This window comes from Eumetopias jubatus, unplaced genomic scaffold (genome assembly GCF_037043125.1).
Source record: "Eumetopias jubatus isolate StellerSeaLion01/CBP00866 unplaced genomic scaffold, mEumJub1_p1.0 scaffold_9, whole genome shotgun sequence".
NCBI lineage: Eukaryota > Metazoa > Chordata > Mammalia > Carnivora > Otariidae > Eumetopias > Eumetopias jubatus.
The window spans coordinates 13,145,805-13,165,855 of NW_028274815.1; the positions used below are offsets into that span (position 1 = coordinate 13,145,805).

At 48.4% G+C, this 20,051-nt stretch overlaps 1 protein-coding gene across 5 annotated transcripts in view; it reads right to left on the bottom strand.

Moving 5' to 3' along the window:
* Positions 1-15,787, bottom strand: part of CYRIA (CYFIP related Rac1 interactor A) — a 110,777-nt gene extending 94,990 nt beyond the window's left edge. For 4 of the 5 annotated variants that reach the window (XR_003608468.2, XM_028099304.2, XM_028099301.2 and 1 more), the window contains exon 1: positions 15,703-15,787. The gene's annotated coding sequence lies outside the window, so the exon portion shown is untranslated. The remainder of the gene's footprint in view (positions 1-15,702) is intronic. The other variant, XM_028099302.2, reaches the window with a different exon arrangement.
* Between the last annotated feature and the right edge of the window lie 4,264 nt (positions 15,788-20,051).

Below are 20,051 nucleotides of genomic sequence, written 5' to 3' on the forward strand. Positions count from 1 at the left end.
AGCTCTCCTGCCCCACGGCTGAGGGGCTCCACGTGGTCCTACTGAAACTTCTCAGGAACAATGGCTGTTCTCTGGCCATAGCAAGGCTTCCTGAGTTTCCAGAGTAGCCCCTCAGCAGCTCCATGTCACGTATCCCCAGGATGCCCGGCACATGCCTGAAGCCAGCACTGGGAACAGTGTGTCATTTTATCAGGAAATAGGAGCATAAAGAAAGCATGACCTTAAAACCTTGTCAGGGAGGTAGTAATTCAGGACAGAGGCTCACAGGATCTGGTTGGAGTGACTAATTCAATTTTCTTATTCCTATTGTTTTAAATCCAAACCAATTATTCTCGGTCTTTGCTTTATTCTCTTCTTTCCCTCTTATTTTCACTTTTCAAAAAAAGCTCCTTTCAACAGGAGTGGGTGTGGGTGAGTCACCTTCATTATTGATTTAGACACATTTCAGGCAGGCTTTACGCTCTCTGTCCCAGCTTACTGACATATATGGAAGGCATTCAGCAACAGCTGATCTTTTCACCAGAAAACTCAGTTTTCAAAAGCTATATTTGGGGGTCTGAGAGAGTTGGCACCCTGCGATGCTGCTTTTCATTCACACTATTGGTTTCCTACCCTGACCCAAGCGAGGCTGACTTCTGACACCTCCCTTCCCGCTCTCTACCCACAGATGCTATTTTCATACAGCACCCCAGGCTTTTCAGACCCTGAGCGACCATCCCGGCCTTTTTCTTTCTTTAGTGTGATAACCACCAAAAAATACAATCAGTCCCACAGCACTCAGATACACATATACAGGTGAAGGTTTTATAAAGTTTTGCAGAAACCAGACACTAACATAATGTCAGGAAAAGCCATTCTGAAAGCTGGAAGAAAGCCCATACAGGCTGTCAGAGACATACCAGGAGAAGAAAAGTTTCTAACGATGGGGTTGCAAACAAATGTTAGGCTTCATCCAAACTTCTCACAGGTGCCACATTGCTAAGCAGGTCCCTCCCAGGCAGGTGAGTAACACTTGGCAATTTACAGAGTGCTTTTAACTTGTTTTCAAAGTTTGTTATGTTCATCAGATCCCCGAGAGGAAGGGCTGCAAGGAAAGGTCAACTCCACCAATAGGGAAGAGAGGAGGGCCGGGCAAGGCTGTGACTTGCTTTAAACAGGTCACTGGCGGGTACAGACCTCACTCTCTGTTCTTCGAACATCAGGTACTGTGAATGTGTATTCCCCCATTTTTAAAGATTTGCAACATGCATCTGAAGCCAGGGCATTTAAGTGATCTTATCTCAAGTGTTCAGAAGAACAGTTCTTCTAGAAGTCCCCGTAGAATGGACACTCCATGAGGGCATGGGGATCTAGCTACACAAGCACCTTGCACGGTGCCTGCCCACAGTCCATTATCAAAAAAATATATATTGTTGAATAATTATGAGACAAACTTTTCTTTTTCCCACTTTATTACTTTTAAACAAGCCCACCACCTGACACGCCAGCTATAAAGGAATGACTCTCCTCCCCGACTCTCATCGATGAACGCTCCGCAGTTTTGTAAGTATGTCATACCTGCTTTGACACACAAGTCCCTCTGGTTGAAAGTCCAATTTCACCACTGCCTTGCTGAGATTCCTTAATGACTTCCCACAGACTTCAGGAAGTCTGGCTTCGGTTCCCCTTCCCCAGAGCCCCTTACTTCGACCCTACTGAGCTACTTACGCCAAGGGATATGAGTTGGGCCAAGTTGCCGTAAGTCACCTTTGTCCTGAGGGTGCAGGATTCTGACTGGGAGCAGATAGGAAGGTGGGAGCCGTCAGTCATGGGCGGTCTCCGATGCTGGCACGTCACTGAAGACCACATGCTTCTGCCCGGCCCTCATCTCTTAGCCCAGCTGCATTTCACACGTTCCTGCCCCACCTCAGAAGCAGCCCAAGCCTCTCAGAGACCACTGTTCCACTCCATGAGGGGAAACTCCCTAGCAGGGGAAATGCTCTTTTCTTTCCAGAAAGGTCTCCAGAGACGAGGCCTTCCAGGTCCCTGGGGGTCCCCCCTCCCCAGCTATCCTCTGAGAAGCAGTAAGTGGAAAGTCCTGGCTGGTCTCCTGACACGCTTTGAGGGTTTCTCGAGAGCCTCCTCGTTCCAGCCTGTGGTCGCTTTCTGTAAACACCAGTCCCCAGCAGGGAACTGGGCCGTCCTGCTAAATCCCTGGGGATTTCTGGTGAGGCCCTCTTCCTCTGGACTCCAGTGAATACCCTCCTCTCTGCAATTTTCGCTTCCAGCTTTTTCCTGGCACCTTATTCTCTCCCTAGCGAGTCCATCCGTTTGATGGCTGTCCAAAAAGGAACTGGCTAATTGGAGTTTAGAAGTGGCATTCCTTCAAAATAACCATTTTTTATCAAAAGAATCACAAATAGTCTTTAATGAGAACACTTGGCCATAAAAAAGAAAAGAAGAAGAAGAAAAGGAGTAGAGTTATAAATGCTGCACCCTCCCTCTCCCCTAGGCCTGAGTGGGGGCTGGGGGGTGAAAACCACGGCTATAAGAGGCCTTCCGTCCAGGGTGCACAGACCAGTATGGGGACAGAGCAGCGGAAAAGGTAAAGGCTCTCAGTCCGAGGGAACAGCGGGAGAGCACTGAAATCACAGGCCAGCCCTAGGCTGTCGCCCTGACATGTCTGCCGGCCACTGCCCACCTGCCCACTGGGCTACAAGCCCTGGTCTCCTGGTTGGCCCGTCAGTGGGCTGGGTACGCCTACTCTACTTACTCTCTTCCTGGAGCACGCTTCCCCTAGCAAGCCCCATGGTTCATTCTCTCACTTCCTGCAGACCTGCCGTCATCCTCACCTTTCACGAAGACCTCCCTGACCACCCAACTCCAAGTAGCAAGTCTTCCCCCCACCCACCCCTCACTCTGTACACCATCTCTGCTTCATTCTTCTTCATGGAACACAGGATGTCTAACATAATATACATGCTCGTAGCCCATCTTTCCTCCATGGAATAAAGTTTCACGGGGGCAAGGAGTTTTGCCTGTTGGCTTCACTGCTGAATCTCCAGAAATTGACACAGAGGAGAAAGGCCCCAACGCACTGAGTGCTCAATAAGTATTCGTTGAATAAGTAGATGGATACATGGATGGATGATGAATGGATGGATTTGGCAGGGAGCTGGGGGATGTATCTTGGAGAGGATAACACCAGAACTGAAACTCAAAGGATCTTCTGGGTAAATAAAAAGCATTTCAGATGAGATCGGGCACATTCAAGGTGTAAGAAATAGCACAGGATCAAAGGGTGAGGACGGGAAAACTGAATGGAAAGAAATCAGAGAGGGAGACAAACCATGAGAGACTCTTGACTGTGGGAAACAAACTGAGGGTTGCTGGAGCGGGGGGTGGGGGGGGATGGGGTAACTGGGGGATGGGCATTAAGGAGGGCACGTGATGCGATGAGCACTGGGTGTTATATGCAACTGATTAATTATCAAACACTACATCTGAAACTAATGATGTACTATATGTTGGCTAATTGAATTTAAATAAAACATTTTAAAAAATCCTTTCAGAAAAAGAATGCCTGGCCCACGTGTGATCTTGGGTAAATCATATAACCGCTTTCTCCTCTGTAATATGAAGCTAATACATAATATTGGCAAGTCTATGATGAGCAATGAAACTAAAACAGGAGTTCAGACTAACTAAAATGAGCTAAGGATGGTGCAGGCTAATGCAAGATGGGAACAGACAAGAGGAACCATGCCTTTCTCCACAACCGCCAAATCAAGTTCCAACCACAGCAGGCAAGAGACTGAGGAAGCCAGGCACAATGAGGGTGTGAGCTGGGTGGGTCAGCTGAACTTGATCTTGTGGTTTGACAAGGGAAGCTTCGGTCCCAGGCCAAAAGCAAAATCCCAAGCACGCTATAGAACTATATTCTAAACTGTTATTTCACAAAGCAAACCGCCACTTTTCATATGCTATTTGCCTTTGTGTAAGTAATTGCATCTGAGTCTGAGTTTTGCCCTTTGTAAAATGAAGTCCACATCTTCTCTTACTAAATGACACATAAAAGCTTCTAGAACAGTGTCTGCCACTTTGGAAGTGCATAGCCAGAGTTTGCTACATGGAAATACAGTGATTGCATGAAGTTTACATTACAATAGGGAGAGCCATGGGACGCCATTCTGGAAAAAGGCAACAAACTCCAACTCAGATTTTATTTTCTGAAGCTTAAGGAGAGTCACGGCAGGAAAAAAAAAAAATCCGTATTTTCCTAAAAAAACAAGATTGTGGCCTGGAAGCAGTGAACTATGTGGTGTGGGAAAGTGGAGGACTTTGAGAGCCAGACAGATTTGAGTCAAAATCCTGGGGCCCCATTTTCAATCCTATGTCTCAAAACAAGTTTGTAAAATTCTCTTGACTTCCTTGTCTTTATCTTCCAAAGAGAAATCAATAGATCTACCTTGCAAAGTTGTCTATACGGTGAGAAATATACATAAACAGCCTAGCAAAATGGAATTAATAGGTGCTCAATGCATGCTGAAGAGCATAATTCATTGCTATTAATATAACTGGACATTTGAGTGTGCTTTGAAAGACGAGGGGCCCTGTTGGTCCTGGGCCGTAAAAATAATTCATGTGCATATACCATGAAATATCAAAAACACCGTTGCTATTTTTGTTTATATGAGCTTCTCAAAGTATTTCCTGAAGTTGAGGTTGAACAGATAAATTTATACAACCCACAACCTCACTAGCAGGTCACTGACTGAACAGTGTGAAAAAGGGAGGAGGAGGGATGGCATCTTGACACAGTGGCTTAAAAGGAGGACAAAATAGGAGATATGCCTATAGCACTTCATTCATGCAGGCAGGCGCTTACACGCTTGCCTCCAGGCACGCGGGAGGAAAGCCCCACGTGGATCCCATGAGGAAGGAGGCCACCACTACAGGCCAGAGCCAGGCAACCCTCTCCATGTCCTTGAGAGCGTTGGGCCCGGAGTCTGGGGCCAGACTTCCCTCATCAACCCCAGGAACTGCTTTACACTTCATCTAGTGAAACCCACTCATTAGACAGTGACTGGGATCCAGAGAAGGAGGATGATTATAGAAGGTTAGGGAGTCAGTGGCAGACCCCAGTTCCCCGGGGACTCCCCAGGCAGGGCTCCCTCCATATCCCACTAGGGCTTCCTGCTCCTTGGAAGCTTAGGAAGCGGAACTGAACCCGGATCCCTAGCTCCCTACTTCTGTTCCTTCTCCCCCCTCCCCTGCAGGCTCCCAACTCCACTTAGCTTGCACGAGAGGACCCAAGGACCCCCGTTTCCAGGGGCAGAGGCAGCCGCCACGTTACCCTTCCGGGTTTCTCTTTTTCCTTCACTTTCATCATCTTTTCCTATGTCCCCCAATTGGCTATTAACTAAAACTGATTATTTTCCTAGTCCTTTATTTTTTAAACCTTATATTTGGTTTTTCTTTCACTGATTTTTTTATCTTTAAAGTAATAAGCTCAAAGGATTTGAATGTTTTCAAGTATGTCTAGAATAAGATTTGACAGGGTTCTGTGCTTCCAAAGCAAAAGGATTAGCTGTTTCTCCCTAAGAAACATAATTTAGTTGCTTCCTGCCAGTGAAGCCCAGAATTACCGATCTCAGGCGTCACACTGGTCCTTGAAACACAAAAGGTCCCTTAGCCCTGGGGGAACACCTTAGTGGTCAGTTCCCCAGTGAGCTACATGAAAACCAGGGCTCACGTCGAGGAGGAGCCTTGCTCAGAGAGCACCTAGCAGGGCTCAGGCCTTGGCAGCACCTCCCAGAATTTGAAAGGACTCCCTAACACATGCATGCACACCCCCCCCACACAGACACACCCACACACACACGCAGGAGCCCAGGCCTCTCTAACTTATAAGCACCAGCCATCCTCAGAAGTACCCCCACCTCAGTGTGTCCTGGTGTCAACAACCATCTTTCCCGCTCCCCAGTGGCTCCCACAGTCTCTGCAAACAGAAGGGCCTCAGGATCCTAAAATTCAAGGTCACTTCTCCATGGTAGAAACCCCTGTCCACAGTCAGGCCCTTGGTTCCTAACACGAGTCACTGCTAGGTGAGAGGATTGGGGTGGGTGCTCAGGGAGAGGCAGAGTTACCGACTTTTCAACACTGTTAGATCTGGGAGGACATGTGAGACGCTCAACCTGGCAAAAGCCAGAATTATGATACATGAAGTGTAAACTTAAAAGGCAAAGAAATAAAGAAGAGAGAATGAGGTTGGTCCCCAAAGCCCTTTCCCTACGTGTTCTATAATCAATGCTTAGCCCACAAAGGTGCAGACTGTTCCATTTCCTTGGGCAGACCTTCCCCTGGTCCCATGCTCTACAATAGGGCACTTTCACGCTCCTTCCTGACATCTCCTCAGCAATGCCGAGCCACGACCTCGACAACAGCCCTAGTCATGACAGCAACCACAGGGACCGGCCACCTGCAGCAGGGACCCAGTCACCTGCAACGCTGGCTGGAGACCACTGAGCCCTTGCTGGGCATCCGTGCAGGTGCTGGTGCCCCATTGGATCCCACACAAACCAACCCTGGGAATGAGTGGATCAGTGTTGTGAGAAGGAACAGCCGGAGGAAACTGATGCAGAGTGCAGGGGGCAGGCAGCCTCTTGGCCTCCCTCTTCAGTCCGTGTGGAGGCCGGATGGAAGCTACCAGAACACAGCCAGCAAGTTGCTCAGCGCTTTTCACTCTGCTGGAGCCCCCAGCTCCACTCCTAGCCTCGCAGAGAGGGAGAAAGAAGGACTTAATTGACTTAGAAACTGAGTTCTTAGGGCCGGGAGAAGGGAAGCAACAAGCGCAAGCTGACTCGACAAGTCAAGAGCAGACCTAAGATAAGAAGCAAGACCTTCTCACGCTCTGCCGGCCGCTCTCACTTCCCCTGGCTCAACCATTCAGGCCCTGGTTCCTCCTCACACGGCTAAAATGATGACTCAGATTTAAAAATTCCCTTCCACCTTCCTCCAAAGGCCAATGATGAAATTGGACTATAAGCCACACTAGGCCAAAAATTCCCAGCTTATTTTTAGTTTTATGGAATTTTTTAAAAAATTACTTTGTCTCAATGAAACTTTGGAACCTATGCTTTAAAAAGTTTTGTTATTGTTGTTGCTCCTGTTGTTTTGGGTCCATGCCAAGGATGGTCATTTAATTTTTTCTCCTATTACAGTCATCCTTTAGTAACATAGGTTTGAACTGTGCGGGTCCACTTATACATAGTTTTTTTTTTTTTTGACAATTGTAGTACAGTACTATAAATGTATTTTCTCTTCCTTATGATTTTCTCAACATTTTCTTTTCTCTAGCTTACTTTATTGTAGGAATACAGCATATAATACATATCACATACATAATATGCTTTAAGGCTTTTGATGAGCAACGGATGAACCATGTCACCATACCATCTGGTACCAAAGGTAGGAGTCTCGAGGGCCCCACCCATGCCTTCCCAACCCCCCAACCCAAGGGATGCTGGGTGTTCCTATGGGCTTTTGAAGAAGAAGCCCATAAACCCTTCTTTGAAATTTCTTCCCCACATGTACTTCCAAATTCAGAATCTTTCAGATTTTAGAACAATAATATACTGCATATACTATGTTATGTATACCCTGGGCAACGTCGGGGACACTCATCCATCTGATGAAAAATCTTACTCACCTAGAGTGGAATAAATAAAAACTATAAATAATCTCATGTACGATCAGGCCAGCATTTGCCTCCAAATGAGCTATGAAAGACAAAACCTTAACTTTTCAGAGTATTTTGGATTTTGGACTTGCAAAGAAGGTAATGTCAGAACACAGCTTACAACCTCATTTATTCTTTTTTTTTTAAAGATTTTATTTATTTATTTGACAGAGAGAGACACAGCGAGAGAGAGAGAGCACAAGTAGGGGGAGTGGGAAAGGGAGAAGCAGTCTCTCCACTGAGCAGGGAGCCCGATGTGGGGCTTGATCCCTGGACCCTGGGATCATGACCTGAGCTGAAGGCAGACGCTTAACGACTGAGCCACCCAGGCGCCTCCACAACCTCATTTATTCTATCTGAAGGCACTCAAGGGCCCAGATTTGAAACCTCAAACTCCAGAAAGAAAACACACACACACACACACACACACACACACACACAAAATAAGAAAAAGACTAAGGGTGGGGAGACGCATTACTTATAAAGTACAACCCTTGTCTTAGACCCCAGCAGACACTACAGCATGCTTCAATTCAAGTATAACAGCTAGAAATATCAACCCAGAGGAGTGGATTCGGGGGCTTTGTCAGGGGAAAGGGAAAGCCCCGTGTCATTTTTCACCCCAAACAACAAATAAAAAGGAGCCTAAAGGAAGTAGCAAAAACTTTTCAAATTTTCCTCAAAGAGAGGCCAAACAAGGGAGACTGACATATGTTTAATTAATTTATCCTTTACAATATGCCTCAGACACAGATATTATTCACTTCAGCTCATAAATTACCAACTTAGGAACCTTAGCAAGCCTAAGGAATTTGCCGAGGTGACGAGCCAGGACTTCAACCCAGGTTTGTTTGCTTCCAGGGGCACATTTGCTCTGTAGCCTCAGGATATTCTCCCAGAACTTCTAGATGCTCCTTTCACCTCTAGACCTCTCAAAGAGGTAGAGCCCAGCTGCAGCTCCAGCGAAGCTGAATTCTTGCCCCAGCCTTGGAAAAGCCTCTGGTATTGGCTCCCCATCTATCTGTCTCTTTTTCTTGACCTCAGTTTTTGTACAATAGAGGAAGTAGACCAAAGGTGTCATTCCAGTTTCGAGGACAAGCAAGTCTGTCATTCTGTGAGCTGAGACCACAGTTCTCTCATGTTCCTGTGACCTCCAGCTGTCACAGGGAGAGGTCTGAAATATAAGTTCTGCACAACCTGTTTCAATTGGGTGGGCTCCACAGCTCAGCAAGGCCATATGCCGCACACACCAGAGGCTTAGCTCATTACTGCTGGATGGCATTCTCTGATGAAGTGGGCTGAGCAAAGGATACCCTCCAAGGACATCAGCCCAATGCAGAGATAACCAGTCATGGGGAAGCACTGAAAATATGGCTCTATTTTCTTTTCTTCTTCTTCTTCTTCTTCTCTTTTTTCAATTTCAAGATATGGAAGCACGTCTAGCTCTTTAAGATGAGGATTTTACCCAAGATGCATGCTTCTTAATTCCACGCTCCGCACATAGGCACGGTTCTCATCTCTCGTGTGGGTGGTAGAGAGAGACCAGGCTTTGCAGGCACATAGAGGTGGCTTCAGGCACAAGCCCACAACCTTCCTCAATGAGGTGACTTGATGCAAGTTCATTAACACCTCTGCATTTCTGTTTCCCCATCCAGAATGAGGATGTCTCTTTCAAAAGTTTGTCAGAAGATGGCTAAAAGTGATCCTAAATGCTCCTGATTGCTGCCACCAATAATTTACATGGCTCAGAAGGTGTTGTGGCCCATGCTGGACCAAGAAGACCATGAGACTCAGACAGATGAGAATTTGCTCGTCCCCCAGCCACAGCACGCTGCCATGCTACTCTAGGCGACTGGGACCCAGTCCCGTGGTTGCTACTGGAGGGGCCTGTGTTTGGTGGTCAGTGGGAAAGACGGGACTTGATGGAGTGTTGAGGAAGCTGTGTGTTTGTCATTGTTCCTCACGATCCTCAGATGATTGTGCATTTTCATTTATTCTAAAGCCTGGGAATCATCAAACCAAATTATATTTTTAAAAAGGACATTAACTTAAAACAATTGCAGTAGCCAAGGCATCTGTGAAGCCAAGCCCTCCATCTCCATGTCAGCAGAGACCCTGGAAAGTGGGAGTAAGCTGGTGACTCTCCTCCCCGCCTCTGCTGAGCTCCTGCATCCCTTTTGTCTCTCCCTGTTGTCATTGGCCTTGACTTCCACTCATTTATCTGATGCTCAATCAGAACAGCAGTTCCCTTTCTGGGAAGGAGAGCAAGGTTTCTCTGCTCTTTGAGAGGATTATTTGAAAACACCCTTGGCTCTCCTCTTCCCCAGCTCGGCCTCGGCAGCCCTGCTGACTAAGGCTGCCAGGTTTGCCTCTTCCCCTGTCACTCAGGAAAAGGAGCCCCCAGGCATATTAGAATCATCAGGCTCCTCGATGTAGAAGGACCCTTTTAAGTCCTCAAATCCAACCTTCCTGTTTCACTGACAGAGAAACAGACCCAAGGCAGCGAGGAGCAGAGCTGAGAGCCACGCCCGGGTCATCAGCTGTCCAAGCCACGTGCTCTCCCCCTCTTCCCTGCAACATGTCAGGTGTAATTCAGGTGCTCCATAAATAACACAACAGTAAGAGTCGAAACGATTACATTTCCCTCTCTCTCTGGCACATGGCACTCTGTATGACAAATGCCAAGCTCCACTTAGGCGTGTGTCTCCTCCTCGACCTCCCCTAGAATGACAACCAGCTGCGGGCAGGGATGATGCCCTATTGATCTCTGTTCCCTACCTAGCGCAGCACAGGGCAAGAACCTAGCCCATACATATTTGTTAAATGAATGAATGAATGAATGATCTCATTTTAAGGCTTGATCCATCATAAAACTGCAGTTCAATTCTTTGGGGGCATACCATTTCCCAGTTTCATTTTAAAGATCTAATTATCTACACCATACAGAATTTTTATTAGAAAGTGAAGTCATTAAATAAGCAGACACCAGACTCAGACCCTGAGATAATTGCAAAAAGAAGCATATCTGTCTGCAGTGCTAAGCTGGACCCGGTAAGCATACTGCTGGTGAACATGGCACCCATTTTCAGCACTTGGATTCGCTGGGACAACGGGTTCCCAAACCAGGGAAATTAGGCTTCTAAATTACCTGAGAAAGGCTAGGAGTGTGCAATTCTGTAATCGCTTATCAATACCTCCATCTTCCTAGACGTGGGTTATAATGCCAGCCTGAATCCAAATCACCCTCATATTTAAAAGCCATCCACCCACATTTTCTGACCTTGTTGCTTTGGTCCGTATATATCCCTGGGACGCACCTGTCATGTTTTCCGTTCGTACCTTCAGTTACAAAATCCGTTCAGTTTATTTCAATGACAAAGCAGCAATCCATTCTTGCGCAAAGGAAGCTACTTCTAACATCGTCAAACATTTTCTCTTAACTCAGACGTATCAGACTCTTCTTCCATTCATCACTTCTAGGAATGAGGCCTTAGCCAACTGCACAAAGCTTCATTAATGCTACGCTGAGAGCAAAACCCTTAATAAAGTCTCTAAATATTTACTATGAGTCTAAGTTACTGACCAGTTCCACTCCCGTTGAAATCTGCTCTCCTTCTCCAAACACAATTATTTTAGGTCACTGACACACCAGCCAAGGAAATGACAAGACTGTATACTATGGCAGAAAGTACAAGCAGGACCCAGTTTTAAATTCTGGCCCTGTCCCTTACTAGCTGATGGACTCTTTGCAAGTTACCTGGCCTTTCCCGGTTTCCCTAACTATAAAAAGTGGACAAGAATACCAATGTCACAGAGTTCTGGGGATGATTTGAGAAAAATGTATATACATATATATGGTAACTTTAAAAAAAGGAAGCTAAACACGTCCAGTATGAAATGTATGAAGCATTCATTTTCAAGTATTCTTTGACAAAGGAGCCAAGAATATACAATGGGGAAAGGACAGTCTCTTCAACAAATGGTGCTGGGAAAACTGGACAGCCACATGCAGAAGAACGAAACTGGACCACTATCTTACGCCATACATGAAAATGAACTCGAAATGGATTAAAACCTTGCAAATAAGGCCTGAAACCATAAATTGCCTAGAACATACAGGCGATAAGCTCCCTGACACTGGTCTGAACAATGAATTTTTGGATTGGACACCAAAATCAAAGGCAATGAAGCAAAAATAAACACGTGGGTCTATATCAAATTAAAGTATTCTCACAGACAGTAACCTATGCTTGAAACTCAGAGTGTTTTTTGGCCATTTCAAATTCGTTCCCCTTTGAGAAAGCAAAAGTGTTGGTGATTTGCATAGAGTCACCGTGTTGTGGAGTATAGTTTATCTGGTGAGAGATAACTCAAAGACTAACCAACAGTGGAGGAACCAGAGCATGGGCAATTTTTAACCTTCCCAGATAACGAATAGATCTCTGAAGGCCAGAATTAGTCCAAAGAGCTCCCCACCGCGGTTCTAAGAGGACCCAGAGGCCCAGTAACTGAGAACTCTTTTCTAACCAATGAAAGTAAATAAGGGCAAGTCGACTGTGAGGTGGGCACCATGCCAGAAGCCATAAAGACATGAGATCATTTACTTCCCAGAAGGCAAGTATCAGTGTTGCCATTTTACAGGTACACAAACTGAGGCTCGGAGCTGTTAGACAGTCCTTCAGGATCCCCAAGCTGGGACACAGAAGCAGCAGAGTCTGGATTCATAGCTGACTCCAAAATCCACTTCTTTCCAATCACACCATGCAGCCTCTGAGAAAGGATTTTAACCCAGACGAACTAGGAACCAGAGGATACAGGGCCGATGAGTTGAAACTCAGCAAGGAAGGCAGGACTGGCTCCCTGCCATAGGCCTCTGCTGTCCCTGCTCAGCAGCTGAGTGAGGGGCTCCGCAGCAATCATCCCAACGTGCTGAGGGCTGGACTCAGGCTCCCCAACTGGGCAGCGGTGAGACAACTATGTTGTAACCACCAAGCACAGGCTGCCTGATTCAACCTTAATGGGTGACCTAGTCAAGGTGTCTGGGGCCCCACATCACCCAACTTTCCCCTCATCACACCACCTCTCTGACATATCATAAGGCTCTCTTTCTATGTCTGACTACATTCTTTGAAAAAAGGAATAATGGACAGTGTTTTAAATGCCCAGTTGCCAAAACTGTATTTGGTACAGAGTAGATGCTCAATGAAGGTCAAGTGCATGAATGGAAGTGAATTCAACATCAAGGCTGGACAAGATGGCTTTAGACAATACATCCCAGACCTGAGCTATCACAGCTTAATGATTCCTAGATCAGCTTTCCATCTCTGGGCAGTAGCTCAGGGTCTCTTCAACACAGAGATTTCCCAACAGGATGAAGACATTACAGGTGCTTCAGTCTTTCAAACCTTCAAAGTACCCTCTTCAGGCTCCTCCTTACCATCCTTCAGGAGCAAGCAAACACGGCTATTGGAACAGATGCTGTCAGCCCCATTTTAAAAACGGTAAACTGAGGCCCATAGGAGGGAACTGACTTCCCCAGGGCCAACATCCGGCAATGAGGCTGCTGATTCCCTAGTCTTTTCATGTTACCAAGCCTGGAGCATAGATGGGCAAAGTGAAGGGAAGGGGGTGGGGAGGGGGGTGGGAAAGAAGAGAGTGTGTGAGGAAGGGAAAATAAAAGGAAGAGAGGGGGCAGCTTCTCTGGAGAGTGTCACCGACAGCTGACAGTCGGTGACCCTATGGCCCTGGCAAACTCTGAGCTCCTTACTCGGGGCTGGCTGGGATGGGGGCGGGGGGGGGAGTGGGTTAACTTGGCTCTCAGTGCCCCTGATTTACCCAGTTGCATCTAGGCCGGGAGAGCAAAAGCAAACTGAATGCTTCTCGGGGCTGAGTAAAAAAAAAAACAGGAAGTCACAAGTGGCTTCACTCTCCTCTCAACTTGGGTCTCCCACAGTTGGGGTCAAGGGTGCACCAGAGACCTGACAGGCAGCTCCCTGGCAGCCTACTACTGTGGGAGTCAGTGGCACCTCCAGAACACGGGGTTTAGGGGGCTCTGCTGTCCCAGGAGGAGCAAGACCAGGAAGCCCACAGGGTGGGAAGTCAGGGAGATGGGCGTTTGGTGCCAGTTCCATCACTGTTTCATTCATTGAACAAAAACGGAGCACTGACTCTGTGCTAAATCCAGTGTGACCCAAGGGAGACGGCTCACTCTGAGCTCAGTTTTGTCATCTGCAAAGTGGGGACAGTCCCTACCACACAGCACTGTCATGAACCTCAGTGAGCTCCTCCAGTACACATGGAATCTGTTATTAGCACCGAGGCAGGATGCGAGGCACCGTGTGCCCGAGACGGCGGCACTGCCCGCTTCCCAGAGCTGAGGGCAGGAGGGAGTGTGGGCAGGTCTGTCCCCATCTCTCTCCCCTCGCAGGAGCCCAGGGCCAGAAGGAGGTGAAGTTCTGCCAGCCCCCAGCCTGGGCCCAGTGCCCATGTTTATGACTGTTTATTTCAGAGCAAGTAGAAAGGAGAAATTAGAGCCATAAAAGACAGGACAACAGACCAATAAAAACCAGCTCCCAGAAGAGTCAGGAGGAGGAAGAGAGGCAAAACTGTCACCATAGCAACACAAGACAGTCAGAAGCACGCAGGGAAAACAGCCCCTGCTCTGCCTCCTCTCTTCACAGCAAAGCGAGCCTGGGACCCCATTTGGAGCTTACTGAAAGCCAAGGACCCACCCTAAAGCCTTAGTCCCCAGGCCCAGATGCCCAGCCTGACCTGGCTAGCAGCCCCCCTCCTCCCGCTGGCCCTCGTGCAGCATGGGTCCCAGTCCTTCAAGGTCCCAGCCCAGCCTGCTGTGCCCTGGGGACTCAGTGCTATGAAGATGGCCCAGGCTCTACCCAGAGGGATGGTGATGGTGAAAGATGGGAAAAGTTTCCAACAGAGTAAGGCAGGAGGGCCACAGAGCTGTGGGGGTGACCGAAGCCCAAAACACCTGCCCCATTACTCTGCCCTGGAGTCCCTGGGGAGTAGGCAGGGAAACAGGGGCATGCGTGAGGAGACCGGGCCCAGAAGGGTGGCCGGTCAGTACTGGACCCTACACGCCCAACACAGTGGCTGGGGGAATTCTGAGGGTCTGGGGAGTGGGGTCAGCAAACACCTCTGGGGGTCTTAAATGGCAAAGGTCTTAGTTCTGGTCCCTGGGGACACTGGCCAGCAAGTCAGGACAGCTTGGAGAAGTATCCAGGGACCCAAAGGCCCATTATGACAGAGGCTTCTTAGTCCTTTAGCTGGCAGGCAAGACAGGTGTCTCCACCAAACTGCATGGCTGGCCTTGGACCAGCCTTTGGGGAAGTGGGTCAAATTGTTCCCAAAGCACAAGATCTGTAAAGTCCCTTTTGCCAGACTGGGATTCTCAGGAGGAAGAAGGTGATAGGGCCAGGAGGCCTGCGTCCTAGGCACAGCAGTGCGCTGACGGGCTAAGAACATCTGGGGCAGGCTGCAGCAGAAGGGTCCAGGTGTGCAGGCACTGGGGGAGGGGGGTCATCCTTGCTTCTGGCTCTGTTAGAGAGAGGTGGGGAGCCTGGGCCTCTGGTGGTGGGAAGGGGGAAGCAGAAGGTTGGGGTATCCTGGAAGAATGGCTTTGGAGCTGAAGATACCTGGCTGGGGGCGGGGGAACCGGGGACCGCGTGGGTGAGGGGTGACAGGGGTGATCGGGGAACACAATCAGGAGGCAGCCGTGGGGAGCGGGGCGACGGGCGCACAGACGGACATCTGGACGGCGGATAGCTGGAGAAGGGCTGAAGGACTGGGTCCTCCGCTCTCCCTCCCTCCCTCTCTCTCTCTCCCTCCCTCTCCTGAAGGCTGCAGGGGCGTCGGGAGCTGGGGAAGGATGGCAGGGCTCGCCCCGGCGCCTCCCGAGCCCCCTTCCCTGCTGACCCCCACCCGCGCTCCCCGCCGCGCCCCCGCCGCATCCGCGCTGCGCTCACCCGGGGTCGCCGCCGCCTAGCTCGGCCGCGCGTCCGCCGCTGCCCCAGCTGCCGCCGCTGTGGACGCCTCTCCCGCGGCCGCCGCAGCCTGCGAGACGGCCCCGGAGCCCCGCCCCGGCCCGCCCCGCCCCGGCCCGCCCCCAGCCCGGCCCGCTGCGGCCGCCCCGCCCCGCCCCGGCCCCCGGGGCTCCCCACCCCCGCTCGCACCCGCCTCGCCCCACACGCGCCCGGCGACCCCTTCCGCGCCCGGGAGCTGGTGCCGGCCACCCCCGCACACGGTAGCCCCTGCCCTTATTTCGGCCTTGGCCCCTTGGCATTGGCCTCCGAGAGGAAGCCGGGACCAGCTCTTGCTGCTTCTACACACGGAATTCCTTCATACCCATTATTCCCTCCACGAAAACCGGAGAAAGGCCCTGCAATCAGTCCCGAGACGCGCACGCCCACCCTCAATTTAGTGCCCGCGCCACCAGCCAGACCACCCTAACCTCTATCCACACTCTCACATTACTTAAGGTTCTGAAGCCGGCCTTCCTCCCTGTCCTTCCGTGTTCATACTATGAGCAGAGTCCCAGCCCTGGGGGCTGCAGGGATCTGATGGGACCACCAAAGAAGTCTTGCAAATGCTCGATCCAAATAACCTAACTACCCAGAAGAGTAAGCCTGCAAAAACACTTTAAAAAATTCTGTGATGCAGGGGGAGTGTAGGGGATTACGGTGTCATTGTCATGATCATTGTTTTAAAACATCTGCCATGGAGGCTTTCTGCATTAGAGAGATTCAGGAAACCAGAGAGGTGCACAGTGCCAAACAGGTTGTGAGTCAGAGCTCCTCTTGGGGGCGTGGGGGGGCCGCCTTCTCCTGCTTCCTTTCCCAGTCAGCCAGAGCATCATGAAACATTTATTAAACCCCTACAATGAGCCTAGCCCTCTGTGGGGAGCCAGGTCAGTTTCAGGGGATGCGTAGGCTGGGAGCATAAGGTGCCCAGATCCCAGAGTGTGAAGAGCTTCGGGAGACTTTGTTCAATGCCATCTCCTTTCTGAGTTCCGTCCCCATGCGTAAGGTGATGCCAACCCAGCCTCCTTCAGACTCTGGAAAGCTTCTGTGAGCTGCTTAGCATGTCTCCTGCTCTGGGTTTTGGTAAGAATTCAGGTAAGGCCCAGGAGGGCACAGTCTAGTTAGAATGAAATATTCTCCCAATTGGAAGTGTCCTTAGAACGAACACCTTCTCCTCCTTCATTTGGGGGTCAAGTCCCCTCATGCCCCGCCCAGCCCCAGTTGTCAATCCCTGCAAAGACAATCCATTTTACCTTTGGGTGGCTCTATTAGAAGAGCCTTCTTAGCGTACCCCCATACATACACACACCACAACTTCTGGCTTATTCTCTCCACCTTGGACCTGGTCAGGATCTGGAAAGGACAAGATGAGCCAGCCACAGATGCCATTCACCCCATAAAACACTATCATCTCAGACCACAGGAATACTCCTTACTTTACACGGTCTGTCTCTAATAATAATATAGCTTAGGCTGATGAGAAGACACTATTTGATGTATGAGATTTCACTTCCACACACTTAAAAGATGGCTTCTGTTTCAGTAATTGAGGGATACCTGTAGAGCATTGCCTAGCCCATTATGAAATAATAGGGTTTGTAATTATCAGTGTGGAATTTAATAATTAAATGTTTCCTAAGACACAATAATCAGACGAAATGGTCTTTCAACTTCATTAGTAATACTAATAACAGGTTTAGAGGTTACTATAATAAAGATTATAGTGAAATTAAACTGTCATTGAAGGGGCAGGTAGGTTGAGATTAAATTTCAAATGGTTTTCATTCACAATATAAGTTTGCTAAAATGAACCTTAATGTCTTAATTAAATTAACTTTAAACTGAACTATTCTAGTTTCAAGGACATCCTCTTCATGTATTTACTTTTTAAAAAGAGATTGCTCGAGCTTTGACACAGGGCCAGGCTGTGCTAAATGATGGCATAAAGACACAGGTCCCTGGCCCTGAGGAGGATTCAGACAGATTGCCAGTCCTGGTTTATGACAAGGCAGAAAAGAAAGCAGGTGAAAATAGGGGCATTTGCTGTATAGGCCCAGGCGAAGAAGGAATTCATCGAGATTGGGGGAAATGGGAAGTAGATTCCTTTAAGCTGAATCCTGAGGGATGAGTTCGTCTTCAATAGGCAAGAAACGGGGTCACTGACACTCCAGGTAGACGGACAAAAGGGAGGTCCTGGTGGAAAGGGGTTTGGTGTGGCTGCAGTGCCTAAAGGATACACAAAGTGGCTGAGAGTGAAGAACCAGAACACCAGCCCAAGGAGGCTACCCTTGACCCTGGCAGCTTCAGGGAACTGGGTGGCCTTGACCGGAGTGTCAGATACAGAGTCTGACAACAGATGAAGTGTGCTTGGGGATTAAGTGGAGAAAGAAAAGGCAGCAATGAGAATGGTCAGGTGAAAAATACCATCATCACGGGGCGGGGGGGTGCCCGTGGGCTGCCCCCCAGGGATCAGGTTCTACTCTCTCACATTTGAAAACACATTCTCTAAACATCCCCAGTGCAGAGAACAATACATGGCACAAACTTGGTGCCCACTAATATTTACTGAATGGAATGCCAGGGTCATGAAGGATGAGCATCCTCTATGGAGACAAAGCCAAAAGGGCTGATCTCACTTGGGGCTCCTCGACATCCACTGAGATCCATTCTAGGGCTGGGAGAACATTCCCTCTAAATTCCTGGACAAATTAGGTTTTCTTTCTCAGAGTAAGTCGCTTCCTCCAAAAGATGATCTCTGCTTCTGAACCTTTGCTTCTCTGACACCTAGGATGATTCTCTCTCCCATCTCCAGCTATCAAAGACCAACCTGTTCTGATGCTCATGATGTCTGGGGCCAGTGGTTCGTGCTTCTTTACTCTGAATTTCTATGAAACTAACAATCTGAGCCACTTACCTCTCTGAGTCATCACGTACACAAGTTTCTTTAGGACAAGGACCTTCTCTGAGACATGGATAAAACTTCCACTTGATGTGAAAACGAAGCTGAGCATAAATCCTGATTCTGCCACTCACTGGCTGTGTGAACTTAAGTTACTTTGGAGTTTCGGTTTTCTCTTCTATGAAATGGAAGTAATAAAACCCACCGCAGAAGGTTGATGGGAAGGCTGACGTAAATCCTTTGTAGCTGTGAAGGATAGAGCAATCGGGTGTGTGTGTGCATGTGTGTGTGTGTTGCATCCTAGTGCCTTGAATAATGCTGGCCATATGATTGCAGATGAGCTGGTTAGTGGGTTGATTCATAGACGAGGATGAGAAGTGGAGGCTGAATGATCGATCCTGTGTCCTAGAGCCCTACAGTGCTCTCTGTTCGCCGCTCTCCAGGAAGGAATCTTTATTTTATCTTATTTTAGAGATTTTATTTATTTATTTATTTATTTATTTATTTACTTACTTATTTATTTATCTACTTAGAGAGCCTGAACAGGGGGAGAAGCATAGGGAAAGAGAGAATCCCAAGCAGACTTCCCACTGAGCGCAGAGTCCCACGCTCTGTCCCACAACCCTGAGATCATGACCTGAGCTGCAATCAGGAGCTCAGATGCTCGACTGACTGAGCCACCCAGGCGCCCCAGGAACCTTGATTTTTGTCCTCCCAGTTTACTTTCCTTCAGCAGGGATTATATAGCACTTGTTTTCCCTCCGGCGTTACTATAATGGCTTCCAAAGGTGGTGGATGTTCTTGCCAATTACAGGCCAGGGTTCCTTTATGTAACCAGGGGTTTCTACGGAAACATGGCCCAGGCTTCAGAGGGAGCATAATAGATTTGATTATGAATATTGAGCCAATTTTCACAGCTGACATACTGCACACTTCCTTGTTGCAAAAAATCACAGTCCAAACTGTGTGGAGAAACTTGGTAATGCCTGCAAATTCTGCATGTGGATGATTTGGAGCCCGTGACTTAAAATATCTGACTTAAATCATTTTTTCAATCACTGAGCATGTCAGGCTCTTTCAGATTTCCCTTGCTTTGCACATGGTTCCAATCTGCTTTGAATGACCTCCCATTCCGATTCATTCATTGAGTTTCTACTTTTTTTTTTAAAATCCCAGCTCATAAGCAACCCCTCTATAATGCCTCCTTCAGCTCTCCTGGGTGGAGTCCATTGTTCTTTCTTGTGTGCTTCCGTAGTTTTGCATTCACACCTTTACCATCACATTTACCAGACTGTGTCTTGCATGTGTTTCTGTTGAAAACACCTTATTTAATGTGCACCTTATATGGTTTGATTCATTAACATTGAACTGACCAACAGCACTGTAACTCATGCTT